Source organism: Muntiacus reevesi, chromosome X (genome assembly GCF_963930625.1).
Source record: "Muntiacus reevesi chromosome X, mMunRee1.1, whole genome shotgun sequence".
NCBI classification, from domain to species: Eukaryota; Metazoa; Chordata; class Mammalia; order Artiodactyla; family Cervidae; genus Muntiacus; species Muntiacus reevesi.
In genome coordinates this window covers 83322153-83345577 of record NC_089271.1, presented here as the reverse complement: position 1 = coordinate 83345577, position 23425 = coordinate 83322153, and positions in this window count along the sequence as shown.

The following is a 23425-nucleotide window of genomic DNA, read 5'->3' as shown; positions in this document are numbered from 1 at the left end:
GGACCATGATATGAAGAGAAGAGGCTATTCCAAGTATAGGAAAAAGGTTTATAAAGGGTTCACACTTACACAAGACCTTGAATTTTCTGATTTAGCATTTGTACATGTCTGATTTCATCCACAAGCTTCAATCAAAGAATGATGTGATAGAGAAGAAAGAGAATAGAAATGCCAGACACCAATCCAGAATCCAAAGCATCATTATTCACTGGCAGCAGGCAGCATTCATAGCTCCAATGTTACCTGGGGCAGACCACAAATCTGTAGGCACTACATGAAATCAAAAGAGGTCACATCCCTGCCATTTTCTTTTCCCATTAAAGTGACTGAGGACAAATTCTTTCTTGCTAACTAGTGCTCTCTGCTTATCAAAGTTTATCGTCCATCATTTTAATTTAATATTTTTATAGAATGGATGTGTTATATCAGAACACTGAAAAGGTCAATGTTTAGTTGTTGGTATTTTCTACAGAATATAATTCTCACCTATTTTAATGGATGATAGAACATTTAGAGTGACTAATACTAAATAGTTAATAATAATGATTATGACCACTGTGTTAAAATATGAACAATTCATTTCTGTGACAACAAAGCACTAAGAAAATACCAAAGGCATAATGCAAAAAAATGGCACAGGTGCTCTTAATGGTATCTTAATGGCCTATAATGGCCTCCAGTATTGCACACATGTGGGAGAAAGGCAAGGTTATATGGCAGATTTATAGAATACTAAGATTTGAGCAAACACTTTTTTTATTTTTATCAAACTACTCCAAATTCTACAAAGTAAAAATGACAATATGGCAGACTTCAGCACTTTGACAAACTTCATTGTAGAATAATCTGTCAGTAAGATGAATTCACTAATTTATTAAACAAACATTTGAGTGTTTATTACAAATAGAACATTGTGTTCATGAATTTGGGGTAATGAGAGTGAGGTGGTGTTTATATCCCAAGAGAGTGGATGAGGATAAGGGTGAAGTAGTAGATGGCTACCTGCAGAGGTTTATTAATGGTAATACACAGAATATACTTTGGCATGATTCAGATCCCAGTGAGCATAAGTATCCTCAGTCTTTCAGCCTAAAAGTGTTTAATACTCATCCTGTTACCAAATCAGACCTGGGCCAAATGTGCCAGGGTCAACCTGTGTGTGGTTACTGGGTCGACTCAGTAAAACCAATCTACTGACACAACGCTGTGGTGAAGGAAAGGGCGTAATTTATTTTAAGGCACCATACAAGAAGTCCAGTACAGCTAGTGCTCAAAAACCTGGAACTCCCTAATGAGTTTCAGGAGAGCATTTTTAAAAGGCCAGGTGAAGGAGTGGGTTATGTGATCAGCTCATGCACAATTCTCTGATTGGTTGATGGTGAGGTAACAGGGTAGTGTCACAGGAATTAACATTATCAGTCCTCAGGATCCAGTAGGTCTGGGGGCTAAGTGTTCTTGGTCATCAGGTAGTTAATTTCTTTCATTTGGTTGGGGTTTTCACATTTATAAAACAACTCAGGAAATGTGCATCAGACACTGTTATCTAGGTATAACAGTAAGGTGAGGAGCTAAAGCAGAGGGTATGAGGAGTGGTCTGTCCCAGAAAGGATCCTGCTCTGCTACACTTCTATCACCATGGTACCAAAATACTGATGAAATACAGAACATAGACACAATACAAAGTGCTCAAATATACAGCCACAGTAGAACTGACATTCTCAGGTGAATGGTACAAAAAATAGTATTGGGCACAGCATGCTTGATGGAAGCAGAACCTCTGAAGTAATTGGATAAATTAGAAGTAATTGAATAAAGATGTGGTTTAAAGTAAGATTTATGCAAATTCATAAGTAAAAACTGAGATTAAAGATCTTGGACATAACAATCCCAATGTGACAAGAAGGGCATGCGACTCAGTAAAAAGTGTCAGTTCCTTGAAAATGAACCAAGGCACAACCAGATTAGAAGGTATTGTATTCATCACATGGCTGACATCTCAAAAAGTACTTCATGTGATTGCTGGTGTGAAAGTGAAATTTGCTCAGTTGTGTCTGACTCCTGGCGACCCCGTGGACTGTATAGTCCTTGGAATTCTCCAGGTCAGAATACTGGAGTGAGTAGCAGTTCCCTTCTCCAGGGGATCTTCCCAATCCAGGGATCAAACCCAGGTCTTCCCCATTGTAGGCAGATTCTTTATCATCTCTCATAAAGAACAGACTTTTGGACTCAGTGGGAGAAGGAGAGGGTGGGATGATTTCAGAGAATAACATTTAAACATATACATTACCACACGTAAAACAGATAACCAGTGGGAGTTTGGTGTATAACGCAGTGTGCCAAAAGCTCTGCGACAACCTGAAGGGATCAGGTGAGGAGGGAGCTAAGGTGGGGTGGGAGTAGTTCAGGATCGGGGTGGAAACACATGCATACCTGTGGCCAATTCATGTTGATGTATGGCAAAACCATCACAGTATTGTAATAATTATCCAATTAAAATAAATTAATTAAAAATACTTAGTGTGGAGAACTATATAATATGCACAGGGACAGTCAAACTCAATTTAACAAATCTTTTGTCTTCAAAAGAACAAAAACCCACATAAGTATTACTGATAGAGATAAAGAAAGACTATATAGTATTCATATAAACAGTCAAACTCAACAAAACCATTATTTTCTTTAAAAAAAACTGCATGATTTTGGTGGATACAGAGTCCTAGACTGAATCAACCTTTCTATTACAGACAATGTTCTGGTTCCCAGGACTAGCCAAACAAAGTAAGAATAATCTTTTACACATTTTGTCACCATGGCTAATTTTTGTTTGCATATGCTAATATTAGACTAGGTCCTATGGAAAAATTATTTTCAATTTTTTGTGCCTACCTTTTCGTCCAGCAGTGTACTTATATGAATCTGTTCCACAGAAAAGACTACACATGTGCACAGTTATATATACATATAAATTTGTGCATTTTTTGCACTATGTGTAATAGTGATAGTGTGGGAACAACCTGAATGCATATTGATGATGACAGTGAAAGAGGAGAGTTAAAAAATTGACTTAAAGCTCAACATTTAGAAAACTAAGATCAAGACATCCTGTCCCATCACTTCATGGCAAATAGATGGGGAAACAGTGGAAACAGTGGCTTACTTTATTTTTCTGGGCTCCAAAATCACTGCAGATGGTGACTGCAGCCATGAAATTAAAAGATGCTTACTCCTTGGAACTAAAGTTATGACCAACCTAGACAGCATATTGAAAAGCAGAGACATTACTTTGTCAACAAAGGTCCATCTAGTCAAGGCTATGGTTTTTCCAGTGGTCATGTATGGATGTGAGAGTTGGATTATAAAGAAACCTGAGCACCAAAGAATTGATGCTTTTGAACTGTGGTGTTGGAGAAAACTCTTGAGAGTCCTTTAGACTGCAAGGAGATCCAACCAGTCCATCCTAAAGGAGATCAGTCCTGGGTGTTCATTGGAAGGACTGATGTTGAAGCTGAAACTCCAATATTTTGGCCACCTCATGTGAAGAGCTGACTCATTGGAAAAGACCCAGATGCTGGCAAAGATTGAAGGCAGAAGGAGAAGGGGATGACAGAGCATGAGATGGTTGGATGGCATCACCGACTCAATGGACATGGGTTTGGGTGGACTCTGGCTGTTGGTGATGGACAGGGAGGCCTGGCGTGCTGTGTTTCATGGGGTCACAAAGAGTCAGACACGACTGAGCAACTGAACTGAAATATTTTATGGTCTTTCTATACTTTTGTATAGTGTACAAATTGAAGAAATAATTAAGTAGATCTATATGTAATAAAATAGTAAGATAACCAAGGTAAAGTACAAGTGAAAATAGCCAAATTTCAAGTAGCAAAACAAATACTCCCTCTCTTTGTCTCTCTCACACACATACACACAAATACACATCTCAAATCTGATATGTGTGTGTGAGAGAGAAAGGGGAAACAGAGAGATCTGACTGGTAAATGACAGGTTACTTTGCATATTTCTTTTTTTTTTTTTTAATTTTTTATTTATTTATTTTTTTAGTTGGAGGCTAATTACTTCACAACATTTCAGTGGGTTTTGTCATACATTGACATGAATCAGCCATAGAGTTACACGTATTCCCCATCCCGATCCCCTCTCCCACCTCCCTCTCCACTCGACTCCTCTGGGTCCTCCCAGTGCACCAGGCCCGAGCACTTGTCTCATGCATCCCACCTGGGCTGGTGATCTGTTTCATCATAGATAATATACATGCTGTTCTTTCAAAACATCCCACCCTCACCTTCTCCCACAGAGTTCAAAAGTCTGTTCTGTACTTTTGTGTCTCTTTTTCTGTTTTGCATATAGGGCTTTCATTACCATCTTTCTAAATTCCATATATATGTGTTAGTATGCTGTAATGTTCTTTATCTTTCTGACTTACTTCACTCTGTATAATGGGCTCCAGTTTCATCCATCTCATTAGAACTGATTCAAATGAATTCTTTTTAATGGCTGAGTAATATTCCATGGTGTATATGTACCACAGCTTCCTTATCCATTCATCTGCTGATGAGCATCTAGGATGCTTCCATGTCCTGGCTATTATAAACAGTGCTGCAATGAATATTGGGGTGCACGTGTCTCTTTCAAATCTGGTTTCCTCAGTGTGTATGCCCAGAAGTGGGATTGCTGGGTCATATGGCAGTTCTATTTCCAGTTTTTTTAAGAAATCTCCAAACTGTTTTCCAAAGTGGCTGGACTAGTTTGCATTCCCTCTCCAGCATTTATTGTTTGTAGACTTTTGGATAGCAGCCATCCTGACTGGCGTGTAATGGTACCTCATTGTGGTTTTGATTTGCATTTCTCTAATAATGAGTGATGTTAAGCATCTTTTCATGTGTTTGTTAGCCATTTGTATGTCTTCTTTGGAGAAATGTCTGTTTAGTTCTTTGGCCCATTTTTTGATTGGGTCATTTATTTTTCTGGAATTGAGCTTCAGGAGTTGCTTCTATATTTTTGAGATTAATCCTTTATCTGTTTCTTCATTTGCTATTATTTTCTCCCAATCTGATGGATGTCTTTTCACCTTACTTATAGTTTCCTTTGTAGTGCAGAAGCTTTTAAGTTTCATTAGGTCCCATTTGTTTAGTTTTTGCTTTTATTTCCAATATTCTGGGAGGTGGGTCATAGAGGATCTTGCTGAGATTTATGTCGGAGAATGTTTTGCCTATGTTCTCCTCTAGGAGTTTTATAGTTTCTGGTCTTACATTTAGATCTTTAATCCATTTTGAGTTTATTTTTGTGTATGGTGTTAGAAAGTATTCGAGTTTCATTCTTTAACAAGTGGTTGACCAGTTTTCCCAGCACCACTTGTTAAAGAGGTTGTCTTTTTTCCATTGTATATCCTTGCCTCCTTTGTCAAAGATAAGGTGTCCATAGGTTCGTGGATTTATCTCTGGGCTTTCTATTCTGTTCCATTGATCTATGTTTCTGTCTTTGTGCCAGTACCATACTGTCTTGATGACTGTGGCTTTGTAGTATAGTCTGAGGTCAGGCAGGTTGATTCCTCCAGTTCCATTCTTCTTTCTGAAGATTACTTTGGCTATTCGAGGTTTTTTGTATTTCCATACAAATTGTGAAATTATTTGTTCTAGTTCTGTGAAAAATACCGTTGGTAGCTTGATAGGGATTGCATTGAATCTTTAGATTGCTTTGGGTAGAATAGCCATTTTGACAATGCTGATTCTTCCAATGCATGAACACGGTATGTTTCTCCATCTGTTTGGGCCCTCTTTGATTTCTTTCATCAGTGTTTTATAGTTTTCTATGTATAGGTTTTTTGTTTCTTTAGGTAGATGTACTCCTAAATATCTTATTCTTTTTGTTACAATGGTGAATGGTATTGTTTCCTTAATTTCTCTTTCTGTTTTTTCATTGTTAGTATATAGGAATGCAAGGGATTTCTGTGTGTTAATTTTATATCCTGCAACTTTACTATATTCATTGATAAGCTCTAGTAATTTTCTGGAAGAATCTTTAGGGTTTTCTATGTAGAGGATCATGTCATCTGCAAACAGCGAGAGTTTCACTTCTTCTTTCCTATCTGGATTCCTTTTACATCTTTTTCTGCTCTGATTGCTGTGGCCAAAACTTCCAACACTTTGTTGAATAGTAGTGGTGAGAGTGGACACCCTTGTCTTGTTCCTGATTTCAGGGGAAATGCTTTCAGTTTTTCACCATTGAGGGTGATGCTGGTTGTGGGTTTGTCATATATAGCTTTTATTATGTTGAGGTATGTTACTTCTATTCCTGCTTTCTGGAGAGTTTTAATCATAAATGAGTGTTCAATTTTGTCAAAGGCTTTCTCTGCATCTATTGAGATGATCATATGGTTTTTATCTTTCAATTTGTTAATGTGGTGTATTACATTGATTGATTTGCAGATATCAAAGAATCCTTGCATTCCTGGGATAAAGCCCACTTGGTCATGGTATATGATTTTTTTAATATGTTGTTGGATTCTGTTTGCTAGAATTTTGTTAAGGATTTTCGCATCTATGTTCATCAGTGATATTGGCATATAGTTTTCTTTTTTTGTGGCATCTGTGTTTGGTTTTGCAATTAGGGTGATGGTGGCCTCATAGAATGAGTTTGGAAGTTTACCTTCATCTGCAATTTTCTGGAAGAGTTTGAGTAAGATAGGTGTTAGCTCTTCTCTAAATTTTTGGTAGAATTCAGCTGTGAAGCCATGTGGTTCTGGGCTTTTATTTGCTGAAAGATTTTTGATTACAGTTTCTATTTCCTTGCTTGTGATGGGTCTGTTAAGATCTTCTATTTCTTCCTGGTTAAGTTTTGAAAAGTTATACTTTTCTACGAATTTTTCCATTTCTTCCAAGTTGTCCATTTTATTGGCATAGAGCTGCTGGTAGTTGTCTCTTATGATCCTTTGTATTTCAGTATTGTCTGTTGTGATCTCACCCTTTTCATTTCTAATTTTGTTAATTTGGTTCTTCTTTCTTTGTTTCTTAATGAGTCTTGATAATGGTTTGTCAATTTTGTTTATTTTTTTTTTTTAAAAAAAAAAACAGCTTTTCGCTTTGTTGATTTTTGCTATGGTCTCTTTAGTTCTTTTGCATTTATTTCTGCACTAATTTTTAAGATTTCTTTCCTTCTGCTAACCCTGGGGATCTTCATTTCTTCCTTCTCTAATTGCTTTAGGTGTAGAGTTAGGTTATTTATTTGGCTTTTTTCTTGTTTCTTGATGTAAGCCTGTAATGCTATGAACCTTCCCCTTAGCACTGCTTTTACAGTGTCCCATAGGTTTTGGGTGGTTGTGTTTTCATTTTCATTCATTTCTATACATATTTTAATTTCTTTTTTCATTTCTTCTATGATTTGTTGGTTATTCAGAAGCGTGTTATTTAGCCTCCATATGTTTGAATTTTTAACAATTTTTTTCCTGTAATTGAGATCTAATCTTACTGCAGTGTGGTCAGAAAAGATGACTGGAATGATTTCAATTTTTTTGAATTTTCCAAGACCAGATTTATGGCCCAGGATGTGATCTATTCTGGAGCAGGTTCCGTGTGCACTTGAGAAAAAGGTGAAGTTGATTGTTTTGGGGTGAGATGTCCTATAGATACCAATTAGGTCTAGCTGGTCCATTGTGTCATTTAAGGTTTGTGTTTCCTTCTTAATTTTCTGTTTAGTTGATCTATCCATAGTTGTGAGTGGGGTATTAAAGTCTCCCACTATTATTGTGTTACTATTAATTTCCTCTTTCATACTCATTAGCGTTTGCCATACATATTGTGGTGCTCCTATGTTGGTTGCATATATACTTATAATTGTTATATCTTCTTCTTGGATTGATCCTTTGATCATTATGTAGTGTCCTTCTTTGTCTCTTTTCACATCCTTTATTTGAAAGTCTATTTTATCTGATATGAGTATTGTGACTCCTGCTTTCTTTTGGTCTCCGTTTGCGTGAAATATTTTTTTCCAGCCCTTCACTTTTAGTCTGTATGTGTCTCTTGTTTTGAGGTGGGTCTCTTGTAGACAGCATATGTAGGGATCTTGTTTTTGTATCCATTCAGCCAATCTTAGTCTTTTGGTTGGGGCATTCAACCCATTTACATTCAAGGTAATTATTGATAGGTGTGGTCCCATTGCCATTTACTTTGTTGTTTTGGGTTCATGTTTGTACAACCTTTCTGCATTTCCTGTCTAGAGAAGATCCTTTAGCATTTGTTGAAGAGCTGGTTTGGTGGTGCTGAATTCTCTCAGCTTTTGTTTGTCTGTAAAACTTTTGAATTCTCCTTCATATCTGAATGAGATCCTTGCTGGGTACAGTAATCTAGGTTGTAGGTTATTCTCTTTCATTACTTTCAGTATGTCCTGCCATTCCCTTCTGGCCTGGAGGGTTTCTATTGATAGATCAGCTGTTATCCTTATGGGAATCCCTTTGTGTGTTATCTGTTGTTTCTCCCTTGCTGCTTTTAGTATGTGTTCTTTGTGTTTGATCTTTGTTAATTTGATTAATATGTGTCTTGGAGTGTTTCGCCTTGGGTTTATCCAGTTTGGGACTCTCTGGGTTTCTTGGACTTGGGTGGCTATTTCCTTCCCCATTTTACGGAAGTTTTCAGTTATTATCTCCTCGAGTATTTTCTCATGGCCTTTCTTTTTGTCTTCTTCTTCTGGGACTCCTATGATTCGAATGTTGGGGCGTTTCACATTGTCCCAGAGGTCCCTGAGGTTGTCCTCATTTCTTTTGATTCTTTTTTTCTTTTTTCCTCTCTGCTTCATTTATTTCCACCATTTTATCTTCTACCTCACTTATCCTATCTTCTGTCTCCGTTATTCTACTCTTGGTTCCCTCCAGAGTGTTTTTGATCTCATTCATTGCATTATTCATTTTTAATTGACTCTTTTTTATTTCTTCTATGTCTTTATTAAACATTTCTTGCATTTTTTCAATCTTTGTCTCCAGGATATTTATCTGTAACTCCATTTTGTTTTCAAGATTTTGGATCATTTTTATTATCATTATTCTAAATTCTTTTTCAGGTAGATTCCCTATCTCCTCCTCTTTTGTTTGACTTGGTGGGCACTTTTCATATTCCTTTACCTGTTGGGTATTTCTCTGTCTTTTCATCTTGTTTAGATTGCTGTGTCTGGAATGGGCTTTCTGTATTCTGGAGGTCTGTGGTTCCTTTTTATTGTGGAGGTTTTACCAGTGGGTGGGGTTAGATGATTGGCTTGTCAAGGTTTCCTGGTTAGGGAAGCTTGCAACGGTGTTCTGGTGCATGGAACTTGATTTCTTCTCTTTGGAGAGCAATGGAGTGCCCAGTAATGAGTTTTGAGATGGGTCTATGTGTTAGGTGTGTCCTTGGGCAGTCTGTATGTTGACATTCAGGGCTATGTTCCTGAGTTGTTGGAGAATTTGCGTGGTATGACTTGCTCTAAAACTTATTGGCTCTTGGGTGGTGGTTGGTTTCAGTGTAGGTATGGAGGCTTTTGGACGGTTTCTTATTACTTAAAGTTCCATGTAGTCAGGAGTTTTCTGGTGTTCTCAGGTTTTGGGCTTAAGCCTCCTGCCTCTGGATTTCAGTTTCATTCTTCCAGTAGTCTCAGGACTTCTCCAACTATACAGCACTGATAATAAAACTTCTAGGTTAATGGCGAAAAGATTCTCCCCTGTTAGGGACTCCCAGAGAGGTTCACAGAGTTACATGAAGAAGAGGAGAGGGAGGAGGGAGATAGAGATGAGCATGAGGAGAAAAAGGGGGACTCAAGAGGAGAGAGACAGATCTACGCAGTTGTCTGTTCCTAGAGTGTTCTCCATAGCCCAGACACCCACAAAGATTCACAGGATTGGATTGGGAAGAGAAGGGGAAAGGAGGAAATAGAGGTGTTCTGAGGTAGAAAATAGAGAGTCAAGATTGGGAGAGAATAATCAACACACTCCTGAATAAAAATGGGAACTGAATATTGGATTCTTAAATGTTCACAATTTATATCATATACTGAAAAACAAAAATTAAAAATCTAGAGTAGAGGTTAGACTTTAAAAATACTATATTAGAAACAAAAACCAAAACACACACAAAAAAATTTTAGAAATATATATGAAGTTTGGTTTAAAAATAGGGCTTCTCTTCTTTTTTTTTTTTTCTGTAAGGTTATAGTGTATTGAAAATGAAAATTAAGGAGTGGTAGAGGAGTACTAGAGGACTTTAAAAGAAATAAGAGAAAAAGAAAAATAGAAAATAGAAGAGAAAAAGGGAAAAAAAGAAGAAAAATAGAAAAGAAAAAGAAAAAAAATTTTCCCTAATTAAAAAAAATCATAAAAATCTATGAAAATGAAAGTTAAGGAGTAATGGGGGAGTATTAGGGAATTTTAAAGGAAAATAAAAGTAAAAAAAGATAAAATAAAAAAATTTTTTTTTCTTACTTAAAAAAAAAAAAAAGTAAAAATATATCTAGGAATTTCTCTGGAGCTGTTGTGGTCAGTGTGGGTTCGGCTCAGTTTCAGATAGCTCCTCGTTCCAGCTTACACTTCTCGATACCTACAGGCCTCTTCCGGTGTAGTCGGTGTTTTCTCCAGGAATTTTAGTCTGTTGCACCGGTCCCTTCTGAAGAGGTTCCCTTTGTTTATTTGGCTTCTGTTTGCCGGTCTCTTCAGGGCCTCATTTCCGCCCTGACACAGGCGGGTGGAGGTGGACTCTTATTCAGGTAGCTAGTTCCGTCGCGCTGCGGGGAGGGGCTGGCGCTGCTCAGGCTCCTGGCTGCTCTATATGGAGCGCACCCCATGCTGTGCACGGTTCCAGCCCTTGGGTGTTCCACAAAAGCGAGGAGCAAAAATCTGCGCCTGCTCTTTGTGCCTTCCCCGTCAGAGCGGTCCAGGCAGCCAGGGGCTTGGCGGTCGCACTCTCCCCGGGTGTGGCGCGCCCACTCCCTTCCGCGGTCCCAGTCTCAGTTTCCGCAGGCACAAGTCTGGTGCGTGCGCCTTCTGCCCTCCGCGTCCCCAGCCCCAGTCCCCGCCCGCGCCGGTCGGGTGCCTGCGCCCTGTGTCTCACCGCGACCCTCCCGGCGGATGTCAACCATCCAGAATCTCGGTCCCTTTGTTCTGCGAACGGCCGGCAGTGTGTTCGGGTCGGTTAATTTTCTCTGTCTCTTTTGCTCTCCCACAGTTCAAGCTGGGAACTCACAAAAGCTTCCTCCGATTGTCCTTAGGGCACTTAGGTCCAGACCCTACCCCAAGCAATGCTGCCCGCTCCACTCCGTTCCGCCCCCGCTTGCTGGTGGCAGATGCGGGTGTCTGGGGTGCTTTTCTGCTGGGAGTTGCTTTTAGGCTCATCATCTGTGGGTTTTATTTATTGTTTCTCTCCCAGTCAGATTGCCCTCTGAGATTCAAACACTTCCCCCAGGCCCGCCAGTGCGAGGGTTTCCCGGTGTCTGGAAACGTCCCTTAGTAAGACTCCCTTCCCAGGATGGATCTCCATCCTCAGCTCTTTTGTCTCACTTTTTATCTTTTATATTTTGTCCTACCTCCTTTCGAAGACAATGGGCTGCTTTTCTGGGCGCCTGATGACCTCAGCTAGCGATCAGAAGTTGTTTTGTGAAGTTTGCTCTGTGTTCAGTTATTCTTTTGATGAATTTGTAGGAGAGAAAGTGGTCTCCCCATCCTACTCCTCCACCATTTTGGCTCCTCCCATATTTCTTATTTCATGAATTTGTTGTTTGACTTATTTTAAAAGAAATGTATTATTTCTGTAACTAAAATTATTTAGCTAACAGAAGTTATTTTGCAAATATCCCAATAAAAGATTCATTTTTATATAGATTTTCATTGGTCTCTAAAGGAGTATATGTCCACATGGGTGCAGTTTTGCATGTTTACATACATGTATGTTTTACATATAGCCTAATCTCCATAAACCTGTGAAAGTATAAATAAATACACAAAAGAAATGCTCAGGGATAGAGCTAAGGAAAATTCAGAATTATTGTTTTAATTTAATGAGTTAAAACAGAGTATCCATTATTTTATTTTCTGAAATAGTATAATAACTTCTTTTACTTGAATATTATATCAGAGAATAAAATGTCATAAACAAAAAAGACCCTTTTTTGGTTCAGGAAGTATTTTCTTGAATTTTCAATGAAGCACTTGGAATTATTGATTAAGATATGATTATATACTTATTTTGCTTCTGAATCTTATAAAGTCTATTATTCCTTTAGGCAAAATAGCACATTACAATTATTTTTATCATAGGTGTTTTATCTTCTTTACAGGAAAAAAAATATTTCTTACTGTTCCTATTGTCTCACATAGTTATAAATCTTTTGAACAAATTACTTTGGGATTTCTGGTTGTCTTCCAAGTTGTGGATATAGTACACAGTGTAATATTAATGAGTCTAACTGAGATTAAGTTGAGTCATTTGCCTAGCACATTTCATCATTAGTCCAGTAGAATTCTTAGCCATTCTCTGCAGTTCTATCATCAGACACTAATTAAAATATTCTAAGGATAAGTAAGACTTCATTTTCCCCCCAAGTTTCTGTCTCAGAAAGTTATTCAAACATATTACTAAAATTCATAGTTTTAAAACGTCATGACTTTCAACCCACCTTATTCAAAGATTTCTAATCACCCATTTTGATGATATTTTCATATTTCCCTTATAACCCCAAAATTGCTGCTGTTTTGGGCTCTCCCAGTTGTTCATCTTTTCTTTCTTTGTGTATCTTACTTCTGCTTATCTATGGAAGCTGTTATAGATAAAAAAATAAAAACATATGTGTATGTGTGTGTGTGTGTGTGTGTGTGTGTGTGAAGGAAATGCTGGCTTATGGGATAAAAGTGAAAGTGCAAAAGTGTCTCAGTTGTACCCGACTCTTTGTGAAACCATAGAATATACAGTCCATGGAATTCTCCAGGTCAGAATGTTGGAGTGGGCAGCCGTTCCCTTCTCCAGGGAATCTTCCCAACCCAGGAATTGAACCCAGATCTACCACATTGCAGGCGTATTCTTTACCAGCTGAGCCACTAGGAAAGTCCCATTATATGTAAAAATAAAGGCATATGTGTGTGTGTGTGTGTGTGTGTGTGTGTGTGTGTGAAGGAAATATTGGTTTATGGGATAAAATTATTTAGCTTATATATCTTGCGGTATAGAAACACTTGTTGTCATTCAAGTATACAGAGCATCACTTTTTTTTTTCTCTCTCTTTCTTCCTTTAAGGGTAAAATAGGAATAAAAATAAAATATGACAGTCCAATTCCAAACAAAAATTTTGTCTATCAATTGGTTTACCTGCACGTGACTATTTTATCATCACATTTTTTAGTACAATCACAGCACAAACATAGGGAGAGTTTACAGCTGTGAATTGCTAGAATATTTTCTAAGCTATTATGTGAACAATCCATATAACAATACAGTAGGAGGGACAGTATGTCTGCTCTGAAAGCCATTTTCCTACAGACGGTTTCATTTTACTCAGTGACTTTAAAACAGGAAGAGAAGAGCATGCATTTTTCTAGTTACATTTACACATTTATTGGAAGTAGTTCAGATTTTCCAATTTATATAGGGTTTCTGTAGTATTTTTATTCCTGAGAGAGATGTTGATAGGGAAAACTTTTACTTAAGCAATTTACTTGTTGAGAGGAAAGTTTCAGAAAAGGCAAGGGACTAGAAAGGCAAAGCATGTCTTTAATTATAAATCACAGCGTTGAAAAGAGGTGAGCTGGGGGAGGAATAGCAAAAGTGGGGTAAGGAGATCTTGTTTGTGCTTCAAATACATAACTCCAGGAGGGAATGATGAGGTCATCAGAAATGCACCTTGCTGCTGACTCTCTGACCTTTCATTTTCTCTGGAGCATATTCAGTATCCCCATAACACACAAAGTCAATTTTCTTATCTTGTTCATGGTAAAAATACAAGCAAGCAGAGTATAAGAGAAGGAAATGAGCACAAAGACCAATTTGTGGAGAGCAATCATGGCCTTCACTTAATATGGCAAGTACAAAAGGACTGTTGCTTTCCTTTGTTTTATTCTCACTCCTTCTGCAACAAAAGATATTTTTTTAAAATATGAATTGTCTGCTAGTATGAATGGTTAGTTTGTACACATATGTTCAGAGATTATGTGTATATATTTTGGAGCAATTAAATTTTTGAAAAAATAATATATTCTGATTGTTTCTCTTGTTTATGTGCCAGAACTTTTTCTTGCTTTAAAATGGGTGCCAGGACCATCAACAACATTCTGAATATGCAGAAATTCCCTACACACATAAAACAGTGCTTGTGGTAGTTCTTTTTAATAACTTAAAAATGTATGTGATTTGAAAGGAGACTCTAGGTAGTGCCCTGGATAACTCCTAGAATTCCATTCAATTCTCTTGAAGGTTCATTTTACCTTTATCATTAGAAGGCAGTTTACAGATTTCTTAGAGAGCCAACAGATGGCAGCCAAGACTTGCAGATTGGCACAGAAATTTTATTTGCACAAGTGATTATCCCCAAGCAGCAATTAAATGTCTAAAGCCAGAGCTGTCATTTTTAAGCTCAGCAACCCAACATCTTTAAAATATTTTCTCAGGCAAAAATAAATGATAATAAAGTCTTTTTGCTTTTAAAGCAACAAGCCCAGCTTTAGTTTCATAGTTACAATCTCCTTCTTGTGCATTTATGTAAGATTTACTAAAAATGATATATATATATCATTTTAAATGATTTAAATATTATACATTTAAATATTATATCATTTTAAAATGATAAAATATATATATATATATATATATATATATATATATATATATATATATTTTATTTGCCAATTGAAACAAGAACCAAAATGTGCAAGATTTCAGTAAGCCTCACATTTCCATTTAAGTTAAAACTTTGAGGTGTGCTATGGTTATGGGAGTCAGATTTTACTTCATTTTCCTAAAACTTAAAGAGTATTGTATTTGCCAAGAGGTTTACATTAGACTTTAATATTAGAAAATCTGACTTCTGGCACAAAATGATTATTTATATTTTTTATATACTCAGATGAACTCCTTAGAATAAAAATTAGTGAAAAAGTTAATTTCTATCATCCATTTAAAATTTTCACTTCAGTTTATCATGCTCAATGAGTCTCAGCTGAAATACATTTGCAAGGGGAAAAAAATCATCTCCCAAAGACCCTAATACATTTCAAGTAGTCTTTGAGAGGGGGAGCTTTTCTATTAGTCTCCAGCACCACTTCATGTCAAAAATATATTACAGGCAGCTCTCAATTATTCAGAAATCTATTATCCAGGCCTTTTGTCTGGATTTCTTTACCATTCTACTACCTAACAAATGATTATTTTACTTTCTTTAGCTACTGAAATATCTGAAAGTATTTGTGTATCAACCACTTCCTCATAGTCGTTCACTACTTTCCCTGAGCTACCTATGAAATTTTTACTTCTATTATGCCTCTTAACAAGTTGATTGGACTTGTTTACATATCTGTCTCACCATCCTCAAAACTGTGAGTTCCAGGAAAAATGATGTCATCCATTTTTATATTGCTATTGCTAAGCAAGTAGTTGAAAGTCAGAAATAAAGTGAAACTGACTTAAACATTTTAACTTCTTTTCAAAACTAGTATTAAATACTCATTATATTCAGAGCACTTTATCAGAAGATTTAGGAAGATGCAAAAGAAATGGAAAACTATCGCTACCTTAGAGATGAACATCATCTTTTAAAATACAGGCTTGCTTAAGAAAAGGTACAAAAATCGTTGCATCACAAAGTATTGCGATGCAAATAAATATGCCATGTTAAAGAGCTACAAAGTTTGGGCCAGTTATTTGAACAAAAGTCAACAATCAAAGCAAAAGTTTAGATTTCGGTTGTCAGGTGTTAGTTTAAACCTTTTTGAGAGATAAAATCTCTGAAGTGTTAAAAGATCAAAGGTTAAACCTTGAAGGGCATCCAGAATTAAACAGCAGAAGAAAGAAAAGAGGCTAGCAAACATCAAGAATACACCAGACTGAGAAATATAAGAACAAGAGAGCAACATCCTAGAAGCAAGTGATGGCAAGAAGTTTCAAAAAAGGCGTGGTAACAGATCAAGAAAGGCTGACACTAATTGTAGAGAAAAAGGGGGGAGGGGTGAACTCTACACATGGACATCACCAGATGGTCAACACTGAAATCAGATTGATTATATTCTTGGTAGTCAAAGATGGAGAAGATTTATACAGTCAGCAAAAAAAAAAAAAAAAAAAAAAAAAAAGACCGGGAACTGACTGTGGCTCAGAAGATGAACTCCTTATTGCCAAATTCAGACTTAAATTGAAAAAAGTAGGGAAAACCACTAGACCATTCAGATATGACCTAAATCAAATCCTTTATGACTATACAGTGCAAGTGAGAAATAGATTTAAGGGACTAGATCTAATAGACAGACTGCCTGATGAACTATGGGTGGAGGTTTGTGACATTGTACAGGAGACAGGGAGCAAGATCATCCCCGTGGAAAAGAAATGCAAAAAGGCAAAATGGTTGTCTGAGGAGGCCTTACAAATAGCTGTGAAAAGAAGAGAAGTGAAAAGCAAAGGAGAAAAGGAAAGATATGCCCATTTGAATGCAGAGTTCCAAAAAATAGCAAGGAGAGATAAGAAAGCCTTCCTCAGCGATCAATGCAAATAAATAGAGGAAAACAACAGAATGGGAAAGACAAGAGATCTATTCCAGGTTGGATGCATGAGATAAGTGCTCAGGGCTGGTGCACTGGGAATACCCAGAGGGATAGGATAGGGATGGAGGTGGGAGAGGGCATCAGGATGGGGAACACATGTAAATCCATGGCTGATTCATGTCAATGCATGGCAAAAACCACTACAATACTGTAAAGTAATTAGCTTCTAACTAATAAAAATGAATTTAAAAAAAAAGAAAATTAGAGATACCAAGGGAATATTTCATGCAAAGATGGGCTCAATAAAGGACAGAAATGGTGTGGACCCAACAGAAGCAGAAGATATTAAGAAGAGGTGGCAAGAATACACAGAAGAACTGTACAAAAAAGATCTTCATGAGTCAGATAATCATGGTGGTGTGATCACTCACCTAGAGTCAGACATCCTGGAGTGTGAAGTCAAGTGGGCCTTAGAAAGCATCACTACGAACAAAGCTAGTAGAGGTGATGGAATTCCAGTTGAGCTATTTCAAATCCTGAAAGAGGATGCTGTGAAAGTGCAGCACTCAATATGCCAGCAAATTTGGATAACTCAGCAGTGGCCACAGGACTGGAAAAGGTCAATGTTCATTTCAATCCCTAAGAAAGGCAGTCAAAGAATGCTCAAACTACTGCATGATTGCACTCATCTCACATGCTAGTAAAGTAATGCTCAAAATTCTCCAAGCCAGGCTTCAGCAATGTGTGAACCGTGAACTTCCAGATATTCAAGCTGGTTTTAGAAAAGGCAGAGGAACCAGTGATCAAGTTGCTAACATCCACTGGATCATCGAAAAAGCAAGAGAGTTCCAGAAAAAAAAAAAAGAAAGAAACAAACAAACAAAAAAAAACCACATCTATTTCTGCTTTATTGACTATACCAAAGCCTTCAACTGTGTGGATCACAATAAACTGAGGGAAATTCTGAAACAGATAGGAATACCAGACCACCTGACCTGCTTCTTGAGAAACCTGTTTGCAGGTCAGGAAACAACAGTTAGAAATGGTCATGGAACAACAGACTGGTTCCAAATAGGAAAAGGAATAGGTCAAGGCTGTACATTGTCACCCTGCTTATTTAACTTATATGCAGAGTACATCATGAGAAACGCTGGGATGGAAGAAGCACAAGCTGGAATCCAGATTGCAGTGAGAAATATCAATAACCTCAGATATGCAGATGACACGACCCTTATGGCAGAAATTGAAGAGTAACTAAAAAGCCTCTTGGTTAAAGTGAAAGAGGAGAGTGAAAAAGTTGGCTTAAAGCTCAACATTCAGAAAACTAAGATTATTGCATCTGGTCCCATCATTTCATGGCAAATAGGTTGGGAAACAGTGGGAAGAGTGTCATACTTTATTTTTTGGGGCTCCAAAATCACTGCAGATGTTGATTGCAGCCATGAAATTAGGCTGGATGCATGAAACAAGTGCTCGGGGCTGGTGCACTGGGATGACCCAGAGGGAAGTGATGGGGAGGGATGTGAGAGAGGGGTTCAGGACGGGGAACACATATTAATCCATAGCTAATACATGTCAATGTATGGCAAAACCCACTACAATATTGTAAAGCAATTAGCCTCCAACTAATAAAAATAAGTGGAAAAAAAAATAAAAGACGCTTACTCCTTGGAAGGAAAGTTATTGCCAACATAGATAGCATAGTAAAAAGCAGAGACATTACTTTGCCAACAAAGGTCTGTCTAGTCAAGGCTATGGTTTTTCCATTGGTCATGTATGGATGTGAGAGTTGGACTGTGAAGAAAGCTGAGTGCCGAAAAATTGATGCTTTTGAACTATGGTGTTGGAGAAGACTCTTAACAGTCCCTTGGGCTTCAAGGAAATCCAACCAGTCCATCCTAAAGGAGATCAGTCCTGGGTGTTTATTGGAAGGACTGATGCTGAAGTTGAAACTCCAATACTTTGGCCACCTCATGAGAAGAACTGACTCATTGGGAAAGACACTTATGCTGGAAGGGATTGGAGGCAGGTGGAGAAGCAGACAACAGAGGATGAGATGGCTGGATGGCGTCACCAACTCAATGGACATGAGTATGAATAAACTCCGGGAACTGGTGATGTACGGGGAGGCCTGGCATGCTGTGGTTTGTGGGGTCACAAGGGGTCGGACATGACTGAGTAATTGTATTGAACTGAACTGAAAGGGGGAGGTTCATAGCAATATAAGATTACCTAAGAAATAAGGGAAAACCAAATAAATAACCTAACTCTACACATAAAGCAATAGAAAAAGAAGAAATGAAGAATTCCAGGGTTAGTACAAGGAGAGAAATAATAAAAATTAGGGAGTAAATAAATGAAAAAAAAGAAACAAAGGCGACTAGAGCAAAAACCATCAAAACTGAAGCTGGTCCTTTGAGAAAATAATTAAATAGAAAAACCTGCCATATGACACAGCAATACCACTCCTGGGCATACACACTGAGGAAACTAGATCTGAAAGAGACACGTGCACCCCAATGTTCATCACAGCACTGTTTATAATAGCCAGGACATGGAAGCAACCTAGATGCCCATCAGCAGATGAATGGATAAGGAGGCTATGGTACATATACAGCATGGAATATTACTCAGCCATTAAAAAGAATTCATTTGAATCAGTTCTAATGAGATGGATGAAACTGGAGCCCATTGAGAGGGTAACAGGCAGGAAGGCCAGGGGTCTCCAAATGGAGGAAAGAGGCTGTAAGTGCCAGACATTTTTATCTCTCTTAACCGGCAGGAAAGAACAAACCAGCGATCTGGTTTTCCCTCTCTATACAAATTTAAAAGGAGGTTTCTCTTAACATTCTGTGTTGCCATGACACCTGGTCTCACCTAAAGCTAACAACTCTCAAACCTTGAGTTAACCAATACATTTCTTTTTCATATGGAAATGTTGTCTTAAGCTATGTTAATGAACCCCAGACTCTATCTTCAAGTTGGTTCCGCCAAACGGCCTAACTTACTTATTCAGGTATTGTTCCCCTAATCTATGTAAACAGAACTATTTGTTGGTATTCTGCCCTTCTACAAGATTCAAGTCAATAGTTTTATGGCCTGGGATGAATTATCTGGTGTCATTCTAGATTTTATGACATTCCTTTCCTTTCATTAACAGACTGTGACTATATAACATAGAGCTAAAGACTAGGAGGGGGGTTCTCTTTTGCCCCCTTCTGATGCCTATGTCAGAAGCTTTCTCTATCTCCTTTATACTTTAATAAAACTTTATTACACAAAAGCTCTGAGCGATCCAGCCTCGTCTCTGGCCCCGGATTGAATTCGTCTCCTCCGGAGGCCAAGAATCCCGCATCTTATCGTTCAGCAACAACCTTTCACCATCATAGAGAGTAAAGTAAGCCAGAAAGATAAAGACCAATAAAGTATACTAATGCATATATATGGAATTTAAAAAGATGGTAACAATAACCCAAAATGCAAAACAGAAAAAGAAACACAGATGTACAGAACAGACTTGGGACTCTGTGGGAGAAGGCGAGGGTGGGATGATCTGAGAGAATAGCATTGAAATAAGTATACTATCAAGGGTGACACAGACCACCAGCCCAGGTTGGATGCAAGAGACAAGTGCTCAGGGCTGGTGCACTGGGAAGACCCAGAAGGATGGGATGGGGAGGAAGCCTGGAGGGGGGATTGGGATGGGGAACATATGCAAATCCATGGCTGATTCATGTTAATGTATGGCAAAAACAACTACAACATTGTAAAGTAATTAGCCTCCAACTAATAAAAATAAATGAAAAAAAAGGGGAAAAAACATTATATTAGTGCATTTACATAGATACAGAGTTTTTGCATCAATATTTTTAACCTCAAGATTCTAAGTAATTAAGTTTAATTGGTTTATCTTCTATTAAAATAATTAATTACCATGAGAAAAAATAGAAAAACCATTAGTCAGACTCATTAAGGAAAAAAGGGAGAAGAATCAAATCAACAAAATTAAAAATGAAAAAGCGCAACAGACAACACAGAAATACAAAGGATCATAAGAGACTACTATCAGCAACTATATGCCAATAAAATGGACAACTTGGAAGAAATGGACAAACTTTTAGAGAAGTATAACCTTCTAAACTGAACCAGGAAGAAATAGAAAGTTTAACAGACCCATCACAAGCACATACATCTAAACTGTAATTAAAAACCTTCCTACAAACCAAAGCCCAGGACCAGGTGGCTTCACAGGTGTATTCTACCAAAAATTTTGAGAAGAGCTAATACCTATCCTACACAAAGTCTTCCAGAAAATTGCACAGAAAGGTTAACTTTCTAACTCATTCTATGAGGCCACCATCACCTTGATACCAAAACCAAAGATGCCACAAATAAAGAAAACTACAGGCCAATATCACTGATGAACATAGATGAAATATCCTTAACAAAATTCTAGCAAACAGAATCCAACAACATATTTAAAATATCATGCATCATGACCAAGTGGGCTTTATCCCAGGGATGCAAAGATTTTTCAATATCTGCAACTCACTCAGTGTAATACACCACATTAACTAATTGAAAGTTAAAAGCATACAACTATCTCGGTAGATGCAAATAAAGCCTTTGACAAAATTCAAAATCCCTTTTGATAAAAACCCTCCAGAAAGCAGCATCGAAGGTACAGACCTCAACATAATAAAAACGTTATATGATAAACCCACAGCACACCTTATCCTCCAAAGTGAAAATTTGAAAGCATTTCCCCTGAAGTCAAGAACAATACAAGGGCACCCACTCTCATAACTACTATTCACCCTAGTTTTGGAAGTTTTAGCCACAGAAATCAGAGCAGAAAAAGAAATAAAAGGAATCCAGAGTGGAAAAGAAGAAGTAAAACTCTCACTGTTTACAGATAACATGATCTTCTACATAAGTAAGTAAGTGTTAGTCACTTAGTCGTGCCTGACTCTTTGCAAACCCATGGACTGTGGCCCACCAGGGTCCTCTGTCCAAGAGATTTTCCAGGAAAGGATACTGGAGTGGGCCGTCATTTCCTTTTCCAGGGGATCTTCCAACCCTGGAATTGAAACTGGGTCTCCTGCACTCTAGTCAGATTTTTTACTGACTGAGCTACCAGGGAAGCCTTATCCTCTACATAGAAAATCCTAAAGACACCACCAGAAAATTACCAGAGCTAATCAATGTATATAGTAAAGATTCAGGGTATAAAATTAACACACAGAAATCCCTTGCATTCCTATACACTAACAATGAGGAAACAGAGAAATTAAGGAAACAATTCCATTCACCATTGCAATGAAAATAATAAAATACTTAGGAATAGATCCACCTAAAGAAGAAAAATACCTATATATAGAAAACTATAAAACACTGATGAAAGAAACCAAAGATGATGCAAATAGATGGAGAAATATACCATGTCTGTGAATTGGAAGAATAAATCTAGTTAAAATGAATATACTACTCAAAGCAACCTATAGATTCAATACAATCCCTATCAAGCTTCCAATGGTATTTTTCAGAGAACTAGAAAAAATAATTTCACAATTTGTATGGAAATACAAAAAACCTCGAATAGCCAAAGCAATCTTGAGAAAGAAGAATGGAACTGGAGAAATCAACCTGCCTGACTTCAGACTATACTACAAAGCTATAGTTATCAAGACAGTATGGTACTAGCACAAAGGCAGAAATATAGATCAATGGGAAAAAATAGAGAGACCAGAGTTCAATCCACAGACCTATGGATGCCTTATCTTTGACAAAGGATGCAAGAATATGCAATGGGAGAAAAGACAATCTCTTTAACAAGTGGTGCTGGGCAAACTGGTCAACCACTTGTAAAAGAATGAAACTAGAACACTTTCTAACACCATACAAAAATAAAATAAAATAAACTCAAAATGGATGAAAGAACTAAACGTAAGACCAGAAACTATAAAACTTCTAGAGAAAACATAAGCAAAACACTCTCTGACATAATTCACAGCAGGATCCCCTATGACCCACCTCCCAGAGTACTGAAAATAAAATAAAAATATATAAATGATACCTAATTAAACTTAAAAGCTTTTGCACAATGAAGGCAACTATAAGCAAGGTGAAAAGATGGCCTTCAGAATGGGAGAAAATAATAGCAAACAAAGTAACTGACAAAGGATTAATCTCTAAAATATATAAGCAGTACCTGTAGCTCAATTCCAGGAAAATGAACATCCCAATCAAAAAATGGGCCAGAGAACTAAACAGACATTTTTCCAAAGAAGACATACAAATGGCTAACAAACACATTAAAAGATGCTCAACATCACTCATTACAGAGAAATGCAAATCAAAACCACAATGAGGTACCATTACACGCCAGTCAGAATGGCTGTTATCCAAAAGTCTATAAGCAATAAATGCTGAAACATGTATAGTACCATAAATGAATTAGATCACCAGTCATGGTTCAATGCATGAGACAGGGTGCTCAGGGTCAGTGTACTGGGATGACCCTAAGGAATGGGATGGGAGGGAGTTGGGAGGGAGGTTCAGGATGGGGAGTACATGTACACCCATAGCTGATTCATGTGAAAGTATGGCAAAAAAAAAAAAACAAAAAAACAAAAAAAAAACACTACAATACTGTAAAGTAATTACCCTCCAATTAAAATAAATTAATCAATTTTTAAAATGCTGACTTAACTGAACTGGATG